At 34.9% G+C, this 6,238-nt stretch overlaps 1 long non-coding RNA gene across 1 annotated transcript; it reads left to right on the plus strand.

Annotated features, from left to right (window-relative positions):
• The first annotated feature begins 1,614 nt into the window (after positions 1-1,614).
• LOC311291546 lies at positions 1,615-6,016 on the plus strand. Its single transcript, XR_014627576.1, has 3 exons — positions 1,615-1,737; positions 5,148-5,284; positions 5,879-6,016. It is a non-coding gene; the product is annotated as an uncharacterized lncRNA (long non-coding RNA).
• Positions 6,017-6,238: the final 222 nt, after the last annotated feature.

Here is a 6,238-nt window from a genome sequence, read left to right on the forward strand (position 1 = left end):
GGATTTTTTTTTACTATCACCCCTGCATAAGAGCAGAAAGTTGCTCCGTCTTTGACTGGTAAATGAAGAGATACCTTGTTGATCACTCTGACAGTGCTTATATTGCAATTTACTGAATGTACACTGCCGTTCAAAAATGTGTTGGTCAGAATTTTTTTTCAGTAAGGATGCATTAAAGTGATCAAAAATTACCTTAAAACATGTGTAATGTTACAAAAGATTTCTGTTTCAAATAAATGCTGTTCTTTTGAAATTTTTATTCATCAAAGAATCATGAAAAAATGTATCATAGTTTCCAAAAACTGTTTTCATATATCTGAAGAAGGATCATGTGACACTGAAGTAATGATTTTGAAAATTCAGCTTTGACAACACAGGAAAAAATTACATTTTGAAATATATTCAAATAAGATTTTAAATTGTAATACTATTCCACAATATTACAAGTTTTACTGTATTTTTTTTAACAAATTCAGCTTTGGTGAGCATGAGCTCTTTATAAAAAAATATTTTGTTCCTTATGTAGGCTATATGTATGTATAAGGAATATTTTGTTCCTTTTTGTGCTTTTTTTTGTTCCTTTGTGCACTGACTAAGGAGCATGAGTCAAACTGAAAAAATAAAACCAAAGTTTTTCTGAGTTAATGTGTTATGTAATCTTGTTAAAATGGATTTCATAAAATTGGTATCGAAAAAAGTATCGTTCAGGAACCGGTATCGAAATCAAGGTATCGGTATCGGTATTGGTATCGAAATTTTTTGAACGATACCCAGCCCTAGTGTACAGTTACTTTCAGAGTGGACGCGCAAGCGGTTGCCGTGGTAATGAATATTTCCAAAATTCCCCAGCTTAACTTCCCATGGAAATTTACCGGAAACTTTCTAGTTAAAAAAAACTAGTTAAAAACCAGTTAGAGATATCTTGAGTTATAATTTTTTACTAGTAATAATTCAGTTAGAGATATCTCTAATGTAATTATCACTATTGTAATTCGAGATATCTCTAGTTAGGATTATGCCTAGTACAAAATCAATTCTTGATATCTTTAAAAACTCAAAACTCATTTGAAGATATCCGGAAATATTTTCCAATGGAAGAATATGACTAGTCAAAATAGTATTGATCTCAAATGTATATTATGACTAGTCAAAAACTGGAATTAAGATATCTGGAATTTGAATTTTGACTAGTTAAAACTAAACTACGACCAGTAGAGCCAGGGTTATTTAATGCTAAACGGCTTGCTATAGTAGCGAGGACAGTCTCGAAGAAATAAGAATGGAGCTGCCGCATGGCCTTGTTTTATGCCCGGGTATTTAGCATGCTTTTTATTTACTGTATGTTATTAAGCTTGCAAACAGTACAGAGATGACATTCATGGTATACAATTTTGTAACAAAATTATAAAAAAAATATGTACAAAAATTTAACAACAATGTACAATGTCATCTGAAAATACAGAATAAAGGAATAAGTTAGCAATGCGTAACTACCTAAAACAAAGATAAAAATAAAAGGAGAAATAGACTAAATATTTTATACATTCTTTAGTGTACACAAATTAAAGTCATTACAATTAGAAATTGAGAAACGTATTTACTGAGGAAGAAATATTTGGCGCGTCTTTGATCCACCGTTGGCGGCCGCTGCCGATGACGTCACCACGCGCGCCGTCTCTTCCGTCATTGGGTTTCAGCGTCGATTCTTCTGAGGAGAGGAGAGCAGAGCAGTTCACGGTATTTCTCACATTTACACTCCATCAAGCACACTTTATACAGTTTGATTAAGCGACAGACTCATTTCTGTATTGTTTTCATCGATCACAGCTATACTTGTGTGTCTTTTCTGGCGTCTTCCTACTGAAATAAACATTTAGTGCAGCAGCAGCGAGCATGAGGAGAATATGTTGAGTTCATTCAGACCTGAGCGATTTTGTGTTTGTTTGTGTGATTGTCTCGTCAAGTCAGATGTCAAAGTCATTTTGAGATCAGTGAGGGGAATTGATATGGGAATCAATCTCAAATAAATCAGGTGAAAATCAAATCAATCAAAATCAAGTGTCATACTGGAACAGAGACTGCTAAATGCTTTACATTGAGCCTATAATGAGCCACGCGAGACATTAAATTAATACTAATCCCGTTCCCATAACTATTTGGAAAGTTTTATGATCATTTTAAATTTCTGTAGGCCTACATGTAATAAATTATGCGTGTTATTATTTTAATGAATTAACTACTTCATAGTGATTAATGTAGTTATCATAAGATCAAACTAGCTATATTTAGATTAATTTGGACATTATGCTGCTGTAATTATTTATCTGTAGTGATTGATGAAGATGAGTGACATTAGTGATTGTTTTTGTGTTATTTATGTTTTATTCAATTTAACAGTTCAACAGGCTTTTATCATGTATCCTGACTCAAATAATGTGTTTCTAACAGCAAACACTCATAATAAAGTGAGATGATCTGCTGATGATCCTGAATGGCTTGTTGAATGAGTGTTGTTGATAGTCTGAGGCTCATCAATATTAGGGTCATTGTCGAATAAGGTTTTTAAAAGTGTAAAACAATAGAATGGAGATATAACTATATTTGAAACCATTTTTTAGTTTATGATTTTGTGGTTTGTACAATCAATTAACACTGTTTTTTGTAATTTTTTACAAGATGGAAAAAATGTCACCAAAAAAGTCATTCGGTTTAACCACTGATTTTAAAGTTAAAAACTGATTTGACATTGATGTTGAGATAGTATATAGTGTGTACCACAGAAGAAATATTAAAACAAATTATCACTGATCTCATAAATGTAATCATTTATTGGACTACTCTAAACACTCCAACATATTCAAGTAAAACATTGCACAGGGAAAGGAGAAAAGGGGAAATGTAAAAAAAAAAGAGCCTTATCTGCTTTATATTTGTATTATTGTAGTTCCTTTAGTTATTAAAAGCAATATTATTACATTTAAATATTTACTATCCCAGCTAACAGGGGACGTCCCCCGGACTTTTCGAAGGTCCGCATTTGGTCCGCTTTGTAATGTTCCCGAGCATTTGGTCCGCTTTGTAACGTTCGCTGACGGACATTCCGATGACGTCCGCATTAGGGTTGCAAAATTCTGGGAATTTTCAAAGATGGAAACTTTCCATGGGAATTAATGGGAATTTAAGGGAATTAACAGGAATTTATGGGAATAAACGGGAATAAAGTGGGAATTTTCAAAATGAAGGTTGGCTCTTCAAAGGGAACTTCAATATAGTTGAGGAAAGTATATTTTAGCATAATCTTGACTAAAACAAACAGATGCCATTCAAATACACTTGAATATCCATGCCATTCCTCAATCACATAGCACACTGCTTACTGCATGGCTATTGAGACCACACCCCCTACTGGCACTGTGCATGCCTCCATCACATGTACAGAAGCCCAAAGCACAAGACTATTGAAGGCACACATTTGAGCCTATGGACTAAACAAAGTGAAGTAAGTTTTGATGATATTATGGGGAAATATATTTATTAAATGTTTAAATTGCAAATATCACATACAAATGTATTCATCTAGTAGATAGCAAGCTGATAAGTTAGATGCTAAATAAGCTAGAATAACTATTTACCACATAAGTAGGGCTGGGCGGTACACTGAAAAAAATGATTCGTTGAATTTACTATTTTTTTTTAATGGTAAGTGGTTGCACACAATTGATTTAAGCTACATTTAAACAAATGCATTAAGTTGAACTAAAATTTAATAAGTTCAACTTAATACATTTGTTTAAATGTAGCTAAAATCAATTGTGTGCAACCACTTACCATAAAAAAATTGATTCAATTCAACAATCATTTTTTCAGTGTATGACGGTATATATCGTAACCGCGGAAGAAAATGTCAACCGTAACAGATTTTTTTTTTTCGTGTATACCGCAACATGTAAATAAGTAGGCGTGGTTAACTCGCGTGCAGCGTGCGTGAGACTGAGACACTGATATTTGTCAAAGAAACATGAAGAAAGACCAAGAGGATCCACAAAAGGAATTAGCCTATGTTTTCAAAATTAACGAGATATTTTCGGGGGGAAGGCGCAGAAGTCAACTAGAGCAGTGCAGCACACTGAAAGTTTAGAGAGCCTTTGCTCTTGCTCGCAATGGGGCTTACTTGACAACAAGTTCATATATCAATATTCTAACGAATAGAAATAACCTTAAATAATGTATCTATCCGTCTCTTATGTGTACAGTTACTTTCAGAGTGGACGCGCAAACGGTTGCCGTGGTAATGAATATTTCCAAAATTCCCCAGCTTAACTTCCCATGGAAATTTACCAGAAACTTTCCGGAAATTTACCGGAAATTTTCCGCCCCTTTGCAACCCTAGTCCGCATTTGGTCCGCTTTGTAACGTTCGTTGACGGACATTCCGATGACGTCCGCATTTGGTCCGCTTTGTAACGTTCGGTGACGGACGTTCTGAGGACATTTGTCCGGGCCAGTGTGCGAACGTCCCTATTTCGTCCCTCACCTGCCATTTCCATGACAACACTTGCAAAATCCAGTCGCACATGCGTTTTCTTTTATCATCAGACCTGACAGCTTGCAACTCAGACAAAAGAATAATTAAACAAAAATATAAATGCAAATAAACTAAAAATATTTGAATTAATTGTAAAATTAAGTTTGTTAAAAATGTTAGTGTTTTAATGTTATGTTAAGATAATAAACTTAGTAACTTCTATAACTAGTTAAAGATGTAATCAAATCACGAGACTGTTTTCAGCGTTATAATTTAAACATCAAAATATGATAATTGATTCAAATATCATATTTTAATATGTGACCCTGGACCACAAAATGGGTCTTATGGGTAATGTTTTTTTTTATTTATTGAGATTTATACATCTGGCCACGAACATGACTCCTAAACGAAGACCATCAGAGGGTTAAGGTGGGATTCGTGGGAAATGTACAAAATATCTTCATGGAACATGATCTTTACTTAATATCCTAATGATTTTTGGTATAGAAGAAAAATCTATAATTTTGACCCATACAATGTTTTGTTGGCTATTGCCATATACCCGTGCAACATAAGACTGGTTTTGTGATCCAGGGTCACATATATGCTACAATTTATAGGCTATTCATGCATGAAGAAAATAAGGTTGAATGCAGGAGCTCTAAAAGAATGCATCGACTTGAGGAAAACGGCAGCCAAGGAAAACGTGAAGAAATGGAAAAGCACATTGCTGGGAAGAAAGTGGAGAATAACACAGGTAAGACAAATAAAATTATCCTAACTGTCCTATCCTATCCTAAATTATCAAACTGTTGGTCAGGCGAAGGTGACTGGTTTTATTCAAAATAAGTTATTTTAGGAAAAATATTCTAATTATTGCACAATTATTCTGACTGATAGCACATGCAGCTCAAATAACAAAAAAAAGTGTAATATAGCTACACGGGGAGAAACAAGCAGGTGACGATCAAGTGCACCTAAGCGAGTGACGTCATTCCTTATGGTACGCAGCATGTATCCATGGCAACGCTCAGCTGTAGTGACAGTTATAACGGTCCTCCTCAGACGCAGCCTTGTGTTTTCTCTTTCGTCTGTCTAAAAGGTAGTTTTAATTTTTAAATTAGTATACATTAGTTACCGTAACCACTGTCCATCTTTAAATTATATGAAAATGTTACCTTTTAAAACGTTTGCTTAAGTTGTCTGCCGTGTACCGCTGCTAACCGTATGCTAACACTACGAAGCTAACGTTATGATGAGATGAGACGACGTTATATTTAACATATATGGATATATTATATAAACATATACAATCATAATACTACTGAATGTGTTTATTTTGTTGTTTTAGGTAGATGCCAAGGGGAAGAATTGCTGGACTAACCCCACAGCTGACGGACAAACACACACACACAGCTGCCAGCGCGTTTGAAGACACACACACACACTGAAAGAGCACAACACCTTTGTTCAAATAAAATACGTTTACTTTGTTCCTTACAACGTGTGTGTTTTCTTTGGTTAGCCAGAAGTAAAATAAAACATAATGATATTCAGGGGACTAAACGCGAAAGTCCCCTAAACGTTCCGAATGGCCGCTGGTGGTCCTGTGAATGTCCTCTTGAACGTACGGAGGACGTCTTCGCAAACGTCCGCGGGACATCAAGCGGACTCCACATGGGGACGTTCGCACAGGCCATTTAGGGGACGT

Source organism: Rutilus rutilus, assembly GCF_951802725.1.
Source record: "Rutilus rutilus genome assembly, chromosome: 1".
NCBI classification, from domain to species: Eukaryota; Metazoa; Chordata; class Actinopteri; order Cypriniformes; family Leuciscidae; genus Rutilus; species Rutilus rutilus.